The sequence below is a fragment of the Trachinotus anak genome, unplaced genomic scaffold, assembly GCF_046630095.1.
Source record: "Trachinotus anak isolate AG129_WGS33_773 ecotype Australia unplaced genomic scaffold, CSIRO_AGI_Tana_v1 ptg000023l, whole genome shotgun sequence".
Classification (NCBI taxonomy): Eukaryota; Metazoa; Chordata; class Actinopteri; order Carangiformes; family Carangidae; genus Trachinotus; species Trachinotus anak.
This window is the reverse complement of record NW_027273874.1, coordinates 7,375,580-7,397,684: the sequence shown is the minus strand read 5'-3', so window position 1 is coordinate 7,397,684 and position 22,105 is coordinate 7,375,580.

The window sequence follows — 22,105 nt, the reverse complement described above, 5'->3', positions numbered from 1 at the left end:
AAGGTTATATCAGATCATTTCAGCTGGCGTTGTGATCGGTAATTGTGGTTAAGTTTCCATTAAGTTGCATTGGTTTTGGTCAAATTCCATTTCAAGATGTTAAACTCTGTATAAAGCCCACCTAGACCACATTTACATTAAAAACCATATGAGAGAAAAAGTCTTTGTAGAACGAACATGCAGAATGAGCACGTGTGCGTCTAGTTCACTGACCTTGGTGCGAACCAGCAGCATCGGCACAAGTCTGAAAACTCACTTTGATCGATTCCTCTCCTGAGCTCCCAAAGCCCTAAATTATTACTTTGCCTTCCCACCTCTTCCTTGTTTCCTCCCTCCATCCTCTCCTCCTCTCATCCCTGCTTCCACTCGTCCATCCCTCCTGATACCACATCACTCCCATCCCCTAACCTCTCTCTTTTTCCTCCTTCCACTCTCATGTTCTCCCCCGTTGTGCTCTCTTTCTCAGGGGTGTTGTTATGGTCAACGTGAACTGCAGGTGAACCACTGTGTGTGTGTGTGTGTGTGTGTGTGTTTGTGTGTGTGTGTGCAGTCTGGGTGGGCTGTGGTGGTGGTCTCCATCTCTCTCATTTTCATTGACCTTCCCTGTCCTCCTCCTCTTCCTCCTCCTCTCCGCAACACACCTCATCTCCTCCTCCTCCTCACCCTGCCCTGACCTCCCTCCCTTCCTCCCTCTCCTCCTCTTCCCTCCATTTGAACTATTTTTACTCCTTATCACTTCCTCCGCTGCACTAATGACTCATTTTGTATTCTTTGGCTGTGTTCACACTGCAGCTGAAAATGCCCCAAATCAGATTTTGTTTTTCTCGCTAAGATTAATTTATAATCTGAAAAGCTTCATTGGTGCTGCATGAAAATCAAGATTAAACTTTAAACAGAGGCATGAAAGTTTCTCTGAGTAAAACAATCCATTGAATTGAACTGTTATTTGGCTTTCTACATAGTCTGGTGTATAATACTGCTCATGCACCACTGTGTTTGCACTTAAAAGTGGTATATGCAAGTTTTTGCTATTGCTACATAGCTAACCTTAACATTAACAGCTGTTTACTTACCAGTCTAGAAGAAACATTACGAGTTCTTCATCAAACTTCATTCCTTCTCACAAAGAGCTCTCTCCAGAGGTGGAAATCAATGTTTTTTCTACTGAAGTTAGCATGCTAACCAGTTAGCCCCGGCCCATCCTGTCTTGCAGCACCTCTTTGTGATAGTGAGCCTTTGTAGCATCGAGTTTGAGCTCAGTCCAACATTAGAAGATGAAGTAGTGCTGCTCAGAGGGCATATTATAACCTATTATTGATGGCTGAAGTAAACAGCTGTTAATGCTAACGCTGGCTATGGAGCAATATCAAAAATGTACATACAGCACCTTTAAATAAGCTACGATTATTGTTGCCTAAAGATAACACAAATATGATATTAGACTCAGATATTATTACTATAACTGTACAAAGAGAACAACTACACTTAGTGGATGGTAAAAAAGAAAACCAGATGAACCAATAAACATACGATCCACAAGGCCTAACATCTGCCATCACAGCTTTGTCAACAGTTTGTTACCCACCCTTCAAATTTGTTTATGACAGAATAAAAACAGAATCATGTTTATTTTTCTATAAATTTTAATTCATGACTTCATACCAACACCACCTGCTGACATTCCATCATTTTCTTCCTCCTCGTCTTCATCAGCCAACAAAACCCTCTGTGCCCTGAACACATCCACCTCTCCATCATCATCCTCCTCCTCCTCCCTCCTCCTAACTTCATTTTTCTCCTCTCTCCTCATCCCCTTGCCTCATTTCACTGCTACGTTAATCAGACCCACTGATCAATTAAATGTGGTTTCTCCGATAAATGTTTTGTTTACAGCCAAGGTGCATTCTCCAACGGTGCATATGTGTGTGTGTGTGTGTGTGTGTGTGTGTGTGTGTGTGTGTGTGTGTGTATGTGTGTTTAAAAAGGCAGCTTTGAACATGGATGGGTCAAAGTGCACCTCATTCACCAGACATGATGGAAAAAGGCCGGAGGGGAGGCTGGCAAACAGGATTCTAGTTGTTTCATTATCACCTGAAACACACACACACACACCTAGCGACGAGGAGGCCTATAACATCAAACACTTGCAGCTAGTAAAACTGCAGTAGCCCCATCTGTACCTGGGAGTCTATCTGTCACACTGCCAAAGTTCAGGCCGGTGATATCAGCTTACAAACTCTCTCGCTCTCTCACACACACACACACACACACACAAGCAGACATATGATATCAGCTTGCAAACACTCACCCCACACACACACACACACACACATACACACAGATACTTACATGTGTACAGATGTGCGTTAACAGCTTGCACTGACACCTCTGAGGCCGTCCAGAGTGCAGAGCCCTGCCTCGATGAAGCTGTCTGTCAGCGAGTGTTCGGCTTCTGACTTGAGTTTACATGATTTTTTTTTTTTTTTTTTTGGATGAAATTTAGGAAAATGAATTAATCAACTGCAGATAGAGCCAGCTGCAGAAACTGGACTGTGCATGATATTAAAGGAACACACAAGAGCTTCTGGAATATCAGTCAGTTAATACTTAGTCAGGGAGATATAAAAGAAAGATGTCCTTATGTGGTTGCCTGGTAGACAGTGGGGAAAAAATGTTACTCATTGTTAGTTATAGAAATGTGAAGTTGGTGCATTTGGTTCCATGACTCACAGCTGGATCATCATGAAACTCTGAATCACCAGTAGCCCTCAAAATATTAAGAAATGCATTTGAAATAATCTGTTTTTTTTAATTTAAAAAGTCAAAGGTACAAGCATGTGTGCAGAAGAACTTTGGGGAAGAAGTCAACTGCAATTCCCAAGGTGCATTGTGGCGAGAAACATCCAGTCGACATGCTGCGAATTCTCTTACTTGCATGTTAACGATGTATTACTTCGTGCTAATTAGCAAATGTTAGCATGCTGACGCGCTAAACTGTGCAGAGGAGCAAACGTGCGTCTCATCAGCGTGAGGTGTCTCTGAGACTCTGGAGGGTTTTTTGGTTGGTCGGACCCAGCTCTCCTCACACACCCATGTTTCACCCCGGTCTCTCAGAAACACTGATTTGGCTCTGCCTATCGAGGTTGGACTCACCCATTATGTTTTGCCTCTGGAGCAGCTTTATTGCCCCCAACTAACTCTTGTAAAACTCTTTGTAAATGTAGAATTTGCTCAGGCAGCATCAGAGTCCATTGTGTCTTCCCACTCGACGCTGGACTCTTTTGTTGGGCAATAATTTCGGGTATTCATGATCTTGTGTGTGTGGGTTTATACATTTGTGTGTGTGACGGTCAGCATCAGCGTGTTTGTTTTGTGTTGTCCATATAGCCCACCACCAACACAGCTGTAAACTCATTTTACACACCATGCTCCCCTCATTAGTGTTTGTGTTAACTAGCAGCGAGGAATGCAGTTGAACAGCTCAGTGGAAAAAGCAATATAATTTAACAAGATGCTAATCACCAAATTGTTGGGGCGTTTAGTCACTGTATAGCTGCGTGCTTGGACCGGGTCCAGAGCTCAGGTAGGAGAGGGTGGTCTGATCTTTACCTCATCCTTTGGTTCATCTCAGACCCCCCTGATCTGAGCAGCTGGCAGCACCAACATCTGACACTGGTTCAGCCGTACAGTAAATGATGCTGATGAATGGTGGTCACTCTGAATGGAAGTGATGATCATAACCCAGTAATGATTCATCAATTCGGTCAAACACACAGTTATGCATATTTATTTAAACTGGACTAAACGTGGTTGAAAAAGTGTTAAGATATCTATGTCACCCATCGCTGTAGCTTTTCAGTAGTCAGGTTTTATTGAAAATATTAAGCAAATAAACGAAAGAAAATGAAAATTAAGGTGTGTTTCCATCCATTACTGTATATACTGAATATTAGGAGTTGGGCTCATTGAGATAAAAGGTTGTGGGTTTTCTTCTTGCAGAAGAAAACAGGCGAACAAGATGGTGCAGTTTAAAAAGCACCAATCAAACCTCAAAGGAATGAAAACACTGTGAAAATGTGACATTTATATTCATGTATTCATTTGACAAACATTAAAGTTTCCTCATGGCTTCACACTGATCTATGTTTGCTTTGCTCTTTGCCTCATTTTGCCTTTATATAAATCAGGTTTTCCACCTCAGTTTTTCTCCAAGAGTAAAAACTTTTTTTTTTTGCAATATTTCAAGTTTCTTTTGTAATTTTTTTTTCCTGCATTTCCACTGACCTTTTATATTTTCATCTAACGCTCCACAGTCCAGTACAGTAAGTGGCGGTCATACACCTGCACACTGGTTGCAACCGCCAATCAAATCAGAAGAAGAAGAAGAAGAAGAAGTCATGCTCCTGCCTTGCAGAGTAGTTTTGTCTCTATGAGCTCACCTGCTGAAAATCAGCCTCTTCTTATTCTCTTGTGTGTTTGTAAACCACTTGTGGAGTGAAAAAAAGGTGATTTTATGACAACCTGATTTTTGTTTTAACCTCAAGCAACTCGTGTTTGTTAAATCAGCTCACTGCAGTAAGTTAAAATACATTTTCATGTAGAGATGAAACGATTTCATTTGCAGTTACTGTCCTGATGCACACAGCTGATGATACTCTACATCTGCAGGAAGATGATTATTAAAATTTAATAATTTCAGACAAATATAGGTTGCTGATGTTGTTGCAAGTAAGTTAAATCTGAGCTCCCTTTTAATTCAACCCTATGAGCCTAACATTTTTTTTTTTTTTTTTTTTGAATAAAGGTAAGAAGTTACCTGAGGTGAAAATATATGAATTAATTAATTTTTTCTGTAGTAGATATTTTAGTTTTTTACAGTTTGTCATAAATTGACTTCATCCACCAAACCTGCCTTTGAAAACTCAGGAAACTGTCCCAACACATTCCTGTAATCTCCCATGGTACCTTTCTTCTGAGCTTCCTTCGCACTCTGCATTTAGATGACCTTCTGCCGAGAGTTCAAACAACCGGGCAAAAAGTTACGAGTGAGCGGGACCAAGGTGGAGGAGGAAGAGGAGCGTGAGAGTCAAAGAATGGACATCCAGACTTATCCTGAAGGGACTTTTAAAGGAAACGGCTCCGACATTGTGACAAACAGTAAGTGTGAAGCGACGGGCAGCCTCGCACATCTTCAAGGTCGCATTTGAAGGATGTTATTTACACACACACACACACACACTTACAAATGCTCCTTAAATGTCAAGGAGAGGCGGCTGACATGAGCTCTCACACCTCCTGTCCATTTCCTGTGTGAAGTGAACAGGTCAAGGAGACAAAAGGAACCAGAAACGCCCTGTTTTTCATGTGCTGCTGAACAAATTGAGCCTCCACTCCACCTTTGTTGTGTTTGTGTGTTTGTGTGTGTGTGTGCAGTGCACTGTGGGAGCTGTAACTTTGTCATGTCTCACAGTGCCCCCCCACCCCCCCACCAACAAAGTCCCAACAAAACAAAGCCTGCCTTTGTTCAGCCTGGTATTTCTTGACTTCTATTGTTGTGTGTGTGTGTGTGTGTGTGTGTGTGGCCTTTATCGCGCTCACACACTCGCTCACGCAGGGTGAGATTTTACCAAACCAGTGGGATGTTATGATTACAAATTAGCATCTGAGCTAATAAGATTTTGGGCCGTTAAAGGAGGGACTTTTATTTTGTCTCGTTAAGGAGGATGAGGGGGTGCTTTTATTTTGCTGGCTCGTTAAAGGCAGCCCTTAACGACCTTTGAGGCTGACAGTAAAAACAGTGATGAAGTGAAATGAAGTGTGTGTTATTTTAATGGCTGTGGCATTCAGTTGGAGATGTTCAGGATTGTTTATTTTTTTGTTGTTGTTTTTTTTTTAAAAAACGAGAAACTGTTTTCTTGTGTTTTCTTGTTTTGTCTCCACTTTTATGTGTTTTTGTGTAGATTTGAAATTGTGCGTGTTTTTGTGTTAGCGTTGCACATTTTTTTTGTGTATTCTTTACATGTCTGTGTTTGTTTACGCAATGTCAACCCGCATTACTGAACGTGTGTGTGTGTGTGTGTGTGTGTGTGTGTGTGTGTGTTTTTGTGTGATTTACAGTGTGTGTTTCCAGTGCTTTCTGGTGGTCACAGTTACACAATATCCCTCTGTGTTGTTGCTCGCAACAATAGATAGTAAAGCGAGTTTCGTACTGTGATGATTGCTCTATAAATCTAAGTGCAGGCAGAGTGTTTGTGAGAGCAGCTCATTGTTCATTGTCTCGTGTGAGAGCTGCTGCTGCTCGGTCGCTGGACTCTTTATCACTCTCGCGTCCTCGTCAGTGCTTTAAAACGCATAACGAGCTCGGTTGTGGTGCTTGTTTGGCGAAGCGGAGTTTGCGTTGGTGACACTTCAGAGGGAAAGCTGACTTTGAAATAAACAGCTCATAACTGCAGTCCAGATCACTTTAGTCCAGTTCACGCGAAGTTTGGGTCAAAACCGGGTCCACACCGGGGTGAGACCGGGTCAAGAGCCACATTTTAATTATCTACTTATATTCAAAACCATAAAATAAAATCTGTATCCCTGTTTTCCTCTTCTTTAAGTTCTCTTTAAAGCCACAATTATTTTCCATCCTGTTAATGAACCTTCAGATGCTGTGAAGAAAGAAAAACTCATAACTCAGACATAAATTCAGTAGATCAGTGTTTGGCACAGCTTGTCTTCTTCAACAAGGCCACATTATGTAGAAATGATGATGTCTTTAAACTCTTAGCTGTGAGTCAACAGTCCTTCCGTTTGTTAAAGCCTGCGTCACCAGAACAGGTGTGTGTTTTTCTTGCCTTCATCGTTAACCTTTAGGCGTCATAATGTTTTCACATGGCAGACTGTCACTCAACTGGAAAGAGGCTCTGATCCTCTCTTCTGATTGGATGATTGTTGTCTGAGTGATCCAATAGAAATACAGTACGCTTCAGGTGAACACTCAGGGAAACCAAATCCTGCACAATTGGATGGTGGGTCCTGGTGGGCGGGGCTTTGGGGAATGCCCGAGAGCGGTGACTGCTTCGTTGTGACATCACAAAGTTCCAGAAGTCCTGACGGCTGGTTTTAAGGCTCAGTTTCTGAATACAGGCTGTGGACTGAGGCTTTGATACTTTCACAGTATTAATATAGAACCTAGAGCTGCTTTATAATCACAAACACATGGACATCTACCTTTATATTATATGGGACCTTTAACCTGGATTTGGATTCAGTTCTGCTTGAAACACACAATTAAAAACATAATTTCAATTCATCCATAGTGGAGTGATTAATAAGCTCAGACAATACACATCTTATTGAAACATGTACAACACAACCATGTAATATACTGTATGTACTGAACTGAACTAACTGAAATAGTATCCTAGTTATGTAGGAGTGAGTATCTGGTTCTGTGTTTGTGCATGCTAAGAGAATATCCTTTTAGAAACCTGCATAAGAAATCATCCTGGTTTTGGGAAACTTGGGTTCAGGGTAATGATGGTGACTGACAGTGTTGGAGGATGAGGGTGGATTACACTGTATACTTAAAGTGGCATCAAGCTTCTCATCTAACCCTCATTTAAAACCAGATTTCTAGTGTCTGTGTAAACACACAAACTGAAATTTGTCTGAAATATCTCGACGGATAAACAAATGAAGAAAAATAAACTCATCCACAGATTTTTGTATCTTCTTAACCCTTTTTCTTTAGCATGTCATGACAGCGCTCTGTCAGCTGTCCCAGGCCACCCTGCCTCCACTGCCCCCCTCATCTACCTTTATACCCCGCAGCATTAAACCCTTCCAGACGCCTCAATGTCACAACCTTTATTGATACCGTTTGATGCCAGCAGCCACGGACCACCATGCCTGGTAGTGACGGAGGTTTTCTGAACCAGTCTGCGTGTGTTTGTATGAGTTAATACCCAGTAGGCACGCTCACGATATTCAGCGTTTGACAGAGGGGGGCCTATAACTCAAAGTGGTTTCTGTCTGAGGAGCCGGTGCCAACAAGGAGAGACGAGCCTCAGCTTAATATTTTCATCCACTCATAATGTGGTCAGCTTCCCTGCTGTGTGTGTCTGTCTGTGTGTGTGTGTGTGTGTGTGTGTGTGTCATCTCCTACCTTGTCCTGAAACTGTAGAAGTCTGAGAAATGTCAACTTGAAGCTGACAGTTTTTCAAGAATCCTGTGAGATTCTCTCAGGAATTTTACTATTCATCACATGACTGGGACAGAACAGGAGAAAAATTGGTTAAAAGAGTCGTGATAAAAATCGTTCAGTTTTTATATGTGCAGTTCTAATATGAGTGAAAGCCATTTTCTTTATTTGCATTATTTATTTTTTTGCTTTATTTTTATTTGATCCTCTCTTGTCTGCTGTGAGCAGTGCATAGAGAACAGAGTTGTGCCGATTGACGATGTTCCCGGTGATCGACGATCATCAGAGCGATCAGCAAGTGTCACAACAATATTTGGCTTATCTGGCTCCCATTAATGTATTCATTTATTATCATTCATCCTGTCATAGTTTCATGTGTATAACCACATTTAACAGATGCTTTTTTAAATTTGGGTTTTTTCATGGGAGGAGACAGGAATGAAAATCCACTCCTGTGTTTAAAAAAAAAAAAAAAAAAAAGTTCAAATCTAAGCTGAACTATTTCAAATCCATTTACTTCAAACCTTTATTTCTCCCTGTGGTAACTCACTAGCAGCAAAGTGCTTTAACTTATATTTTCCTATTATCCTTTATTCCTCTTTTGGTTTGATTTTCCTGCTCTAAGCCCTTCTCGCTGATTTTATTGGTCTTTCATTCCTCATTCTTTTTTTCCCCATCCCTCTCGTTGTATTTCTTTTAATTAAATCTTCATTTCATGTGTAATTCCTAAAGCCGAGGCTTATAGCGGTGTAGTAAAAGTTAAATCAGTGTAGACTAAATGTTTGGACTCACAATGATGAAAATGACCAATCAAATGACTGGGATGCCGGCCAGCTTCATGATGTAATATCCTGTTGGGTCAAATCCTTTTATTTGAATGTAACTTGGACTCTTTCAATCTTTTCTTTCCTTATTTCTTTCTTTCTTTCTTTGCATCCTTGAGTTAATGCTGAAAACACACACACACATAGTCTCATATCCTCTCACTCACCTCCTGTAAATGTGAGCAGGAAAAGGGGCTTTAGACGTCACAGAGGAAACGGCCAAAACATCATTCCAATATGTTTTTATTGCTGTGATTATTAGATTTCATAAAATAAATCCAGTTTACCGCTTGTTTTCTCAGCCTGTTTCAGAACTGAGGGCTGTTCTGTGTGTGTGTGTGGTTGTGTGTGTGTCTGTGTGCGTGTGTGTGTGTGTGTGTGTGTGTGCACACATCATTTTTCTTTTTCATTTGTGCATCTGTGTGCAGGCTCTCAAACGTGGCCCTTTAATCACCGAATCTTTTTTGCATGTGTGTCTGTATGTCTGACATTTAATGACACTGGTGTGTGTGTGTGTGTGTGTGTGTGTGTGTGTTTTCATGTTCAAAGGCGTCTGCCACAATAGAGCTATACATTGGTGCTAATTCCGTTCCACAGCTCGACTCAGTTTCCACTGGCTATTTTCCACATGCAAGTGTGTTTAAGTTTGGTTTCCATCATGCTTTCATTTTTAATTATGCGTCCAAATAATGTTTTTCTTTTTAATTTTTTCATGATTGTTTTTGGGCTGCACATCATGGTATGTGTTTTTATATATATTTTATAAGAATAACACTGAAGTTACAATTGTTAAGATTTTCATGAAATTAAACCCTGTTTTTGAGGTCTGCATTTACATTCTGTAATAACTTGTCTATAGTTTTCATAGTTAGTGGTGGAGTCATAGGAAACGGCAGGTAATCCATTATAATTCTAATTTTAGTAACTGCTAATGCTAAACCAACATTTCCTACTGCTGCTGCTTTACTTTGAAACCATCCAACTTTTAAAACACGATGTAGCTCTTATTGTGAAGCATTGACAGGAAATGTTTGTGTCTGATGTTGGTGGTACCCGCTCTGTGTCCAGCATGAAGTTAGATTGCAGATGCTTGTGGCCTGATGGCTGACTTCAGGCCTCTTTATTAAAACACTGTTTGTTTGGCTGCACTATAAACAGACCAGTTGTCATATTACATGAGTTTGAAGACATATGGAATCCATGGGACAAACAGGAATGCATGCATTTCATTGGCCAGTGTTGTTTCTTGCTGGATGGCATTGCTTTGTGGCAAAAGCATAGACTGTATCTAAAAATGGACGTAGACTCTGTCTGAAAAGTGAAGCCCGGGCCTTAAAGCTGCATTCTATCTAATAACCATCAGGGGGCGACTCCACTGGTTGTAAAAACAAGTCATACTGTATTGAAGTCTATGGGAAAATGTCTCTAATTCTCACTTGATTTATTACCTCAGTAAATGTTTTCCTGATGAGCTTATCTTCTCAGTCTCTGGTTTCAAGTCTTTTTCAACACAACATGACGTTAATTTTTTTAAAATGATGTTCCCATTTAGGAAAATAGACCATAAAGCAAGGTTTGTATTAAGCCGGGACCACCGTGTGATTGACAGACTGCCTGACAATCAGGATAGAGGACAGAGCAGGCCGGATCCACCCACTCGAGACTCCACAACAGCAGTTCACAAACCAGTGGGTGACTTCACAGTAAGGTGACACTTGGTCAAAAGTTGAATCAGCTTGGGGCTGGTTTGACTCCTAGCTAGCTAGCTTTGCTGCATGTCATTCCCCTGCTCTCTGTCCTATTTCCTGTCACTCTAAACTGTCCTATCAAATAAAAGCATATGATTTCCAAAAAAAACTTACAAAAAGAAGAAAGTTCATGTGTCACCCTGTGAGGCTGTAAAGCTCACGAGCCAGTCATAACACAGAAAATGGCAATTTTTTAAAAAAAAAGGGTAGAATCTGTGAGTCATAGTTTTGGTTAAAAGAAAAGATGAAAAAGCTGAACCAGTGAACACAACGGAGCCTTTCTGTGAGTCAGTCCAAATGATACAGTCAAAGCAGCGTCCACCAAACCACCACCGCGCTGCCAAAGCTCCGACTAGAGCAAAGAGAGCTCAGCCTCACTGTTCATTACTGCGTGTGCATGTGTGTGCCTTCATCATTGTGCAAGTGTGCGACTCCACCGCATTGTGTACATGTGTTGTCGGTCTGAAGGTGCGTCAAACATTTCATGTATGCAGCGCAGAAGCACTTACATTACAAGGACCATTGTGGCTTTGAAACCTCCTACTGTGACTGTTATGACTCTAACACATGTGGCCGACACACACACACACACACACACACAAACAAAGGATGTTTCACATACTTTATTAATTTAAGGTTTTATGGTAAATGTAGACTGTAATCATGCAGCCGTAATTGTGTGTATGTGTGTGTCAGTCAACATTGTTACCATTTGACTGAGGTGACCACACACACCCACACACACACACTCTTTGCTCTCCTGCTGTTTTAAGAGCCATGGTTTTGATCGAGCAGACCGAGGCCTCTCACTGGTTGTTGGCAGACGTCCAGCAGCCAATCACAGGCCTCCGCCAATTAGGGAGCCAAAGGTATAGAGACTTTTTTTTCTTACATGGCTTTTACAGGCTGGTCTCTGTGTGTATCATACATGTTGTAAGGCACTTGTGTGCAGGGGTTGTCTGTTCTGTTGTCATGCTACTTCATTGTTGTTGTGTGTGTGTGTGTGTGTGTGTGTGTGTGTGTGTGTGTGTGTGTGTGTGTGTGTGTGTGTGTGTATATACATATAATTTTTTTTTTGTGTAGATGTGAACCCATTAAGATAACAACACTTTAGCACTGCCAACCTGGACTTTAGGGCTGTTAGAAGAGGCCTGTCTCTGTGTGTGTGTGGGTTTAGTCACAGTCTCATGAGCTGATTTACTGCTACCCCCCTGGTGGCATGTGTTTAGCTGACTAATAAAGAGGTTTCTGGTGTGTATTTTCCTCTGTGTGTGTGTGTGTGTGTGTGTGTGTGTGTGTGTGTGTGTGTGTGTGTGCAGTCTAGACTTCAAACCTCTACCTCAGCATATTTAGAGTCTATATAGTATCACTACAGAGACCTGGAGTTTGATTCCTGGTGGTGAGGGATCGTTTCCTCATGACAGAGTCTGCAGTGACAAGGACTCCAGTTAATAATTATAAAAAACATTATAAAATAATAAGAGGAAATACAGAAAATGATGATGATGATGATGTCCAATTTGCTGTTCTCCCAGTTTGAACAAGCCGCCTTTGAATTGTTAACTGTGATCTTTAAGCTACAATGAGACTGCGATTGATTCCTGCTGCCTTTGTTTTGCTGCAGCCAAATACAACAAACACATGAGCTCTTCTTCTTGCTGTCATGTTCTCTCATGTGTATATAGAAGTTAGCAGATATGTTCAAGCTGGAACAACTGGTCGCTGTCTGAAGCAGCATTAGGGTTAAGATAAGATCGCCTTTATTATTCCCACAGTGGGGAAAGTCACAGTGTTACAGCAGCAAAGTGGCAGTGCAGAGAACAGGAAAGCTGCAGAAACTGCAATAACAAATGCCAATAACAAACAATAATAGTGATCAATCTTGTTCTATATGTTTCTCTTCCATGAAATGAAAGGAATCAACTTTTTTAAAACTTTTTTTATGTCAAGAAAATACACAGAAACCTTCTGCACACACTCGCACACTCCCACTGACTGCTAAAGACCATTTGTGTAAAAAGGGAGGAAAGAATAAATAAATGTTTTCAGTAGCTGGAAAGTTATCAAGTCCTTAGTTGGAGGGCTACGCAAACATACACACACCAGTCTAGACCCTCAGACACACACACGCACACACATACACACACATACATAAACGCACACTCACAGCGAGTCTTGCTCCAGTACCAACACAAATAACAGAAAAAAAAAATCATCATGGTAGAAATGTAGCACAGACTGCCAAGGCCACAGTCCTCCCTTTTTATCACAATAAATCAAGGCAAAAAAAGTTGGAATAGTGTGTGTGTGTGTGTTCGATGGCAGCTGTCTAAGCGCTGCGTTTGTTTTCCATCCCACTTAAAAAGGTCGGAGCCCTCGGGAGTCATTATATCACCCCTGATATCAATGCCTATGAGCCGGGAATATTACTGTGTGTGTGTGTGTGTGTGTGTGTGTGTGTGTGTGTGTCTGAGCCATGTGTTTTTACTAATATAATTTGTCTGAAAAGTACACTTCATTATTTAAGTGACTGGTTGTGTGTGTTTTTGTATTTTTCCAAGTTCTCTTTGTTTTGTGATTACACAAGCTGGGGTCTCTGCAGAACTGAATGTGTAGGCTGTTTATTAATGGGGATACAGATCAACAGAGAAACACAGAAAGAAATGATTATCTGAGGTTTTTGTGTGCACGCTAATGAATAAAGTAATCTACATTAAGTCTGCTAACCCCTGTCCAGCACTAAATGGCAAACAGACAACGTTAGCAATTAGCTGGTGAACATGATCGAGTATTTAGCAGCTAAGGAACCAGAAAACGCTAACGGTAATGCTGCTTGATGTGTTAGCTAACATGTTAGCCAAAACAACTTTACGACATGGCAGTGGTTTGATTGCTCATAAGTGCCAAAAAAATCAATTAATACTGATTTAAATAGAGGTGTAATAGAGACTGATTTGAATAAATTTAATTATAGGAATTTATTTTTGTATTTTCATTAATTTTTTTGCATGAAAAACAAAACTTTTACATTTATTTTGTGAAAAGAAAAATATCAGAGAAACCACAAAGTTTTGACCCCACATCATTGGTTCAGTAGAGTTGAAATCTGTCACCAGAATCAAACCTACGAGCTCTCAGGTACGAGACGGTGTCTCTAACAGCCAGGTGAAACTGCTCCTTCAGGCGATGTAAATGGAGGAGCAGGGTTTTCATTATATTTTAAGAGTCGCCCCACTTATGTTTTTACAGCCTGGTTAGCTACAATATTGCCTTTCTCTACTGTGAGCGAATGGGAGCCATATGGAAAACACAGTACTGTACCTGAGCTGCTATTGAAGTCACACAGACAGGGTATTGTACTGTAAGGATGGAGAGAAAGACAGGAGGTAAAAAAAAAGAAAGGGAGAAAAGAAATAAGGTGGATGTAGAGGAGGAAGAGGGGGTGACGAGGAGGAGGAGGATTGAGGGAAGAGAAAAGGAGGAAAGTGGGGAGGGAAGTAAATAAAAGGAAGGAAGGAAAGAAAGAGGAAAACAGTAAAGGGAGAAAAAGGATAAAATAAAACAAAGAGAGAGGGAAGAGGCAAGAAGGATGACAAAAAGAGAAGAAGAGTGAGGGACAGAAGAAAAACAGGGTGAGACAAGAAGGAAAAGGAAGAAGAAAGAGGGTGTAGGTGAAAAGAGAGTAAAGGTGAGGAGAGAAGCATAAAATAGATGTTACAGTCCCACATGTTGTGTTGAAGGGAGACACTTCATAAAGTCATAAACCACTGGCAGATCCATCATTAAAACTAATGATTATTGTGATTATCCGGCCATTTTTTCAATTAATTGATAAATTGCTTAAAAATGTATTGTTCGCTATTCTCCACATCTTCAACTTGCTTATTTGTTGCACACAAAAAAAACATTAACCATTTTTCAACCATTGATATAAATCATTTTTCGTTGATAAGTGACTTAATTGATCAACAAAGTAGTTGTTGATAAATTATCTGTCAATCAACTAATCAGTTAATGAACTAGTGACCTATCTGCAGTAAAGCAGGTGAAATACTGGGGACTGTAAAACACACAGCAACAAGGCAGGCAGTGGAGGTCTGGGTAAATAATGTGGTCACAACTTTAACTGGAAATGAAAAGAAGGAAAAACAACATGACAGAGTCAGAGCTGCACCTGTGCTGTCGAAGCTGAAGGAAAACGTCCACGTCCGCGACCCCCACCGCTGCCTGTCACCTGTCACGTCTCCTCTCACTGACGGGTCACGGCATCACGCCGCACGAGATTTGCATTTCAAGTGTTGGTCCTCATTTCGGAAAAATGAGTGGAGCTCGGGATGAATGCGGGATCGCAGCTTTAACACAGAAAGGACGACAGTGGCAGCTGCTTCACATTCACGCCTGCAGAGTGGAGGCTCGGCCGGGGATTTGGTGAAGTTGTGGCGCAGCTGTGCGACACATGGAAACGAGACTACGAATAAATTAAAACGCAAGTGAGAGAAATGGAAAGGAGAGGAGGAGAAAAGAGGGTAAAGGTCCAGCTCTGCGGCGGCATTTATTCAGAGGACGGACGTAAGAGCGGTGACTCTGCATCGATAACAGCGATTACCCAACGGATCCTGATGCATGATCGGACGGGAAGACACACAAACTTTCTAAAATTCCCCTATAAAACCCCCCCCCCAATGTTGCTTCCACAAAAACAGGAAGACAATAATGGGAACACACACATGCTCGCTTTATGCAGTGACGCACACAGGGACACAGGCAGATCACATATACACATAATGACATGCAGTGACGCATGCATGCATAAATATTTCCTAATACAAATGCGCACACACACACACACACACAGACGTGATTGGTACTTGCTGAAAGATGCTGGCAGTCTCCAACATGTGTTAGCATAGGTTTGGATGCGCACACGCACAGGCCGTCGATCCAGTGATGTTCGCAGCCTCCACCTAATGGTCATTAGCTGTCAATCTAACGGGGAGAGGTGGAGTTGGTCCAGACAGATCTGGATCAGAGCACAGCGCGGGGAGAGGCGAGAGAAGCTGAAGAATCTGTGATGCTCTCTCCTTCACCTCCAGTGCGAACCATCTTTGATTTATGAATGTTGACAAATGCTGTTACAGCTGTAACGTGAGCCCTCACCACAACTGAATCTACTGTACGTGTGCAGAGCTGTGATACCTGCAGGAGAACACACTGTCATTCCAAGAGAGTCAACAGGATCAGTCGTTTCGGCGAGCGCCCAACAACAAATATGTTTACATCAGAAAAACAAAGCCCTTAAGCGGCTGGAATTATGACTCCTGTCCATCGAGAGCAATAGAATTTGATACTGGAAACTGCCACTGGCTTCCAGTTTCCTTCCGAAAGTCAGTGCTGGTTTCTTTTACTCATCACCACAATTGTTCCCTAACCTTAATCTAGGACTTAGTTTAACCCAAACTGTGAGTCACCACCTAACAAAACCATGGCTTTGTAACATCAGAGGGCACTGAGTTCCATATTCACATTTCACATTCAATATCAAAAACTAAAAAGAAAGTAAAAGCTATTTAAATCCACAAAAAGACAATTACAATTTATCTGATTGATCTGTGAATGTTGAACTGTAGACAAAGATTTCATGATTTTATTTGACACCCAAGAAATACACTTTAAGTACATGTATAATATGGTCTGATTTTACCTGTAAATATAAAAATATACTTGACAGAAATTTGCAAAAGCTTGCACTGTCAACCACAGGGACAGCAGATGGAAAGTATGAGGTAGCTTCGTCTAGTACAAAGCATTCCCCTTGTTTGACGTATGTTTTATGTACACAGTCCCAAACAATTTAAAATTACAAAAATATAGAAAATGTTTTAGCACCGTCTTTCCTTATATCCCAGGATTGCCTGAATGCTTTCTGAATTTGCCCTTTTACCCCCTAAATATTTGTTTGAGTTTGAGTGGCAGTGATTGTGGCAGCATTTACATCCCATCTGTCTAATGTCAGTAATTTAGGTTAAATGTATTTGGAGATCTTTTGAAAAGGTTTACAAAAATATTTCTAAATTCTTTAAAATTCATTCATTTCATTCAACATTTTCCTCCTGATAAACTTTGTCCCTCAGAGTTAATTTAGCTCCAGTTCGTTGAGTTCACAGACCCTCTGATTGCTCTCTGGACTGAACATGGGCTCGACTTGTTTTTCACCACATAAATGGAACATCTAGTTCACTTACTGAGAGTTTCTTTCCTTATCCATTACAAGTCATTAATATATAAAATTGCTGAGTCATAAAACAAGCAAGAACTCAATGCGGTCACTGTCAATCACTGACTCTGACTAGCACTGGCCAAGCTAACTTCATTAGCTTTATAGGCTAGCAAGATGAATAGCATTCAGAAAAAAAATGAGATGAACATTTTCCACTAAAGTGCATGCAAACAGGTTCATGCAGACATACAGAGGCTCTCATGGTGGCCTCAGCTGAGTGTGTGATTCAGCATTTTTATCAGCACTTTATCATCAACTTAGGTTTTCAGCAAATTTTCCCCAGTCCACTGCAGTTTTTTGAGCTTTTCCACCCCGACAAGAAGAAAAAGAAGAAGAACTGTCAAATTTAAACATCGTGAATATAAGCTCTATGTATAGCTGCCTAGTTTCCTGTCCCACATGTATCCACCCTGTTATTCTCTCACTAACCATCTGCCAGATGTGTCTGTGGAGGTCAGGAGAGCACGATGGAGGGAAGAGGAGAAAAAGAGGGGATAGAGGTATAATTTCACACCTGTCAGGTTCACGGCCTCAGAGAAGATGACAGGCGAGGGGGATTGGGGGAGAGGTGAGAAGTCCAAACAACTTCTTCCCTTCTTTTCCTTTCTGCTTTTGTTTAAAGAACATGTGCAGTTGATGTGGTGAGTGGTTCTTCAATGTGTTGAGATAGAAAAGTTCCAGGGTGATTCACTGGGGCAAAAACAAAAGAATGTTTCCATTTTTTTGTTTGTTTTCCATCTGTTCACATTTAAATACCTCAGTTGTGTCACTCGTGTGTATACAACCATTTATTTTATCAGTGAATGGGTGGATGCATCAGCAGATAGACACATTTTTAACCACATTGACAACGCCACCATGAGGTTGACGTTTATGGCTTTGAGAGAAATGTCTCAACTTAGTGGCTGGGCAGACATTAATTCTGTAAGGATGCATTGTAATAACTTCTGTTGACTTTTGCCTCTAGTGCCATAAAAACTCAGGAAAACTAATGACGATCCCATCAACCTCATTTGTGCTAGTGTTTAGTGCTAGTTAGGAAATGTTTGCATGCTAATACACCAAGTTGGTGAACATGGTAAACATTATACCTGCTAAACATTAGCATATTAGCACTCTCATTGTCAGCATGTTAGCATGTAGCCCAAAGCAGTGCTGTGCCTAAGTTACTTCACGGAGTCGCCAGCATGCCTTGTCAGATTGTGATCCAATCAGCCAAACCACCTCTGGAGGTGGCCATGGTCGCATTGAGACCATATTGCACACAGGTGTGAATGCAAATTTGTTGTAAATCAGCAAACAATAACAACAACGTGGACAGGAATATGTAACCTCACGCCGCTGTTCCAGCCTAGCGAGGCAGCTATTAGCCATGAACAAATCAACAGTGTCCTCCTCAGTCCTAAACTGTGGACGTTTTTCAAGACACTTGTGGACACATCTTTGTAGCACTCTAACCGGTCTGTTTTTGGTGAACTTAGTGCCATTTTCACCAAAGAGCCATTTTCTTCTTCGGAGACCAGAACAGAGCTAAAAGAAGAGTGAATAGTGGACTTAAATTTGTAGGTGGACAGAAACATGACCCCAAATGAATGCTAATGTTGCTTAGTATGCAAATAGATGTCTAAATGTTAGCTTTAACATTCAATGCAATAACTTTACTAGTTGACAGGAAGTAAATGTGGTGCTTCGAGCTCGTTCTGCTGCCCTCGTGTGGATAAAACATGTACTAATACTGACTGACAAGTTAAGTGGTACTGAAAGGATCAAAATAATTTGGATACCTCTCACACTGAGGCGTATGGGAAAATGTCGTTTTCTTTCAAGTTTTTTATAAGTTCTTTTACATTGTAATTAAAAGTTACATCACATTGTTCCCTGGTCCAGTTATTATATAAGAAAGGCAAACAATCCCTCAGTCTTACCAAACAACAGCAAACTGTTCTGCACATTTTATGAGTGCAGCTTTATCATAAATACTGCTTTCAACTTGATTAGATAAAAAAAAAAAGAATCTATAAACACAGCTAAAGAGGATCATGGGAACAAGAGGTGAACCTCCTTCAAGTAAGGACTGAGATTATTTTATTAAAACATTGGCACACAAGATAAGAATATAGTTTTCAAAGCATGACGCACTTTGAAAATAATACTGCTATCGTGTGTACAAATGCTGCTATCGAATACTATAAGATGCTAATAAGAAAAAGATTTTAAAATAATGAGAAAAAGATATCAATAAAAGAGTTTTTTTCCTGTGATGAAAGCAGCGTGTTTCTGTGTTGAGCCTTGCCCCGGTGTTGAACTGTGGGTCTGTGCGTGATTATGAGAAGAGAGAAGAATGTGGTTCACTAACAACACGAGCCCCGAGGACGGTACCTTCCCAGGCTGTAAAACACATTCTGGTGCCGTTCACACACACACACGCGCACACACACACACACACACACACCAACCATCACTGAGACGAGACGCCCCGCTGGTTTCAAACTCAACAGCTGTCGGGGTGTGAAACCTGATAAAAGCTGAAGAGACTAAAGCGTCGGCCTAGCAGAGGGATCGTCCAACTTTTGATAATAAGGTGATACTTTACTGATGCAGTAGAGGTCAAAGGTCAGAGTTAAACTTTGGAGCAGCACCTCTGGAGCTGGCAAAGATTTACTGACTTGCTCACTAATGCTTCACTAATTGATTTTTTTTTTTTTTTATATGAACACTAAATAAAAAGATGAGAACATCTTTACCCACTCTTAGTGAGACAGCTATGGTATAAAGGGTTTTTTAGCCGCCTTTTGCTCATTGTTTTGGTTTTGCAACACATCAGCTATATAGCTTGATCACATCATTCACTTCAGCCTCATTCCCAGGCAACTGATTGCTGCAGTTAAGCTCTGATAAACCCTCTGAAAGTTCAAGTTACCAACTAGTTAGCAAATACAGTGAATCAGCCAAAGAGCCTGATATTTTGAGTTAATATGGACTTATATTCTTCACATGGACAGAAACATGACTGCAAATGAACACTAATGTCTGCTAGATGCATGCCATAAATTCCCAAGCGGTGGCCGAGGCTTTTATTTACCTCAGAGGCAGACAGAAGCAGGTCTGTATTTCAGACAGACTTATATTAGAGTCAGGCCTTTATTTTGAATTTCCCTGAGTCACGTCATGTTTTCCATTTTGGCTTAATTACTCCAAAAAATAACATTACATAACTCGAAGAAGTTTCATGAGTCAAACTTGGTTTTGACCAGAAAGTCAAAGGGAAGCTAAGGACCACAGTCAGTTGTCTGAACCATGTTGTTGCAGATGATCTTAATGTGAAGACACAATCTTTTTATGTTGATGTTTCACCAGCAGCTCTGGACCCTGGTCATTATCACACCTGCCACTCGAAAGTCTGAAGAGCAGAACATAACATCATAGTCATTAAGTGTACCAATCAATAAATATGAGTGACATTTATTCTTATGCCAATATGTGAATTAATCCAGAGAGTTGAATATTTTTACGGCATCAGTAGAAATTACACCCCATAAACAAGTGTTATAAAAGCCTGTCTCTTAAAAAATCTTTTAAGATCCCTCGCAGTTTATATCTGCTGACACCATTCGCCGGAAAGTCACCGAACGCATCCGTCACCTCGGGCGCCACAGGGCGGTAACGTCCCAGAGAGACTGAATTTATCAACCGGGTCAATATGAGGACTAAGTGGTGGGTCGGGGGTCAGATCTCGAGTCTGGGAGTCTGCTTTTATTATTCAGCATTTGATATTTATGAGATCGATTGATTGCAATGTTCCTGAGGCAGAGACACACAGAAAGAACAGAGGAGCTCATTGGTGAAATTTACCGCTCATCAGAGGTCGCTGAAGGCATCAGGACACAATGACATCATACAAATAATATCAGATACACTCAAAAACACTTAGAGTACATGGAAAAAACCTTGTTTTAATGTTAGATGAGAGCAAAGAATGGGTTAAATCTACTGATTTATCATGACTGTTTCACTATTACAATATTACACTACCACTAATTCATTAAATATAATATTGGAAAATGGCCTTGTCCACACCATATATGCATTATAATACAATTAAATACATTATGGTATCAATGATCTGGTAAATTAATGTACAACAGAGTCTTACATCCAACACATAATATTTAGTACAGGGCTGTTGTAGGGATTATGTAGGTGTTTTTGTCGGGTACAATAACCAACAGGTTTTACATTCCTGTTGATGACACAGAGGCAAAGATGATATTGCAACTTGGAGGGTATTATCCCCCATATACTATCACCACAGGCCAACAAAATGACATATATGACAGATTTTTGATCTAATTTTTCTGTTTTCAATATCATAATTGTAGCCCCTGTACCTAAGGGTGTTCCTGATGTTTGTTTATAGTCATAGACTTGATCATGGATCATAGACTGACAGGATTTAAAGGTAGATGTATTCAGACACTGAGCCTTAAAACCAGCCATCAGGACTTCTGGAACTTTGTGATGTCACAACAAAGCAGTCACTTTGGCTCAGAGTCTCTCTACTGATTGGCTCACAGACTTGTTAGCAGGGCTCCAGAGAGAGGCCTGAGTGAGGAGATGTAAAACTACACTGAGATGGTTTTTGGTTCTTCTTCTCTATATCAACACTTCAAATGAAACACAGGAAAAGTGTAAAATATGGGACCTTTAAGTCAATCGTGATCAAATTACTAAAAGCTGAGAGAGAAAGTGATGCATCAGACGAGCGTGTACAGAGAAATGAATAGAGCTGTCAGCTTTTCCTAACAGACACATCCCCCCTCCTCCAGTTCATCATCAGAAAAAACACCACTGTCTACACACACACACACACACACACTGCAGGGGTCTTGATATACGAGTTTGCGGTCATGTGTTGTGCTCGTGGTTGCCGCCGGTGATGACTGAATCCCAGACCACGATGATGTCATATCTGTCTGGCTTGATAGTGTGTGTGTGTGTGCTCATGTGCGCGTGTGTGTGTGTTGTGAGAGTTATAAAAACCAACTGACCTCAGCTTTACAGTAAATCT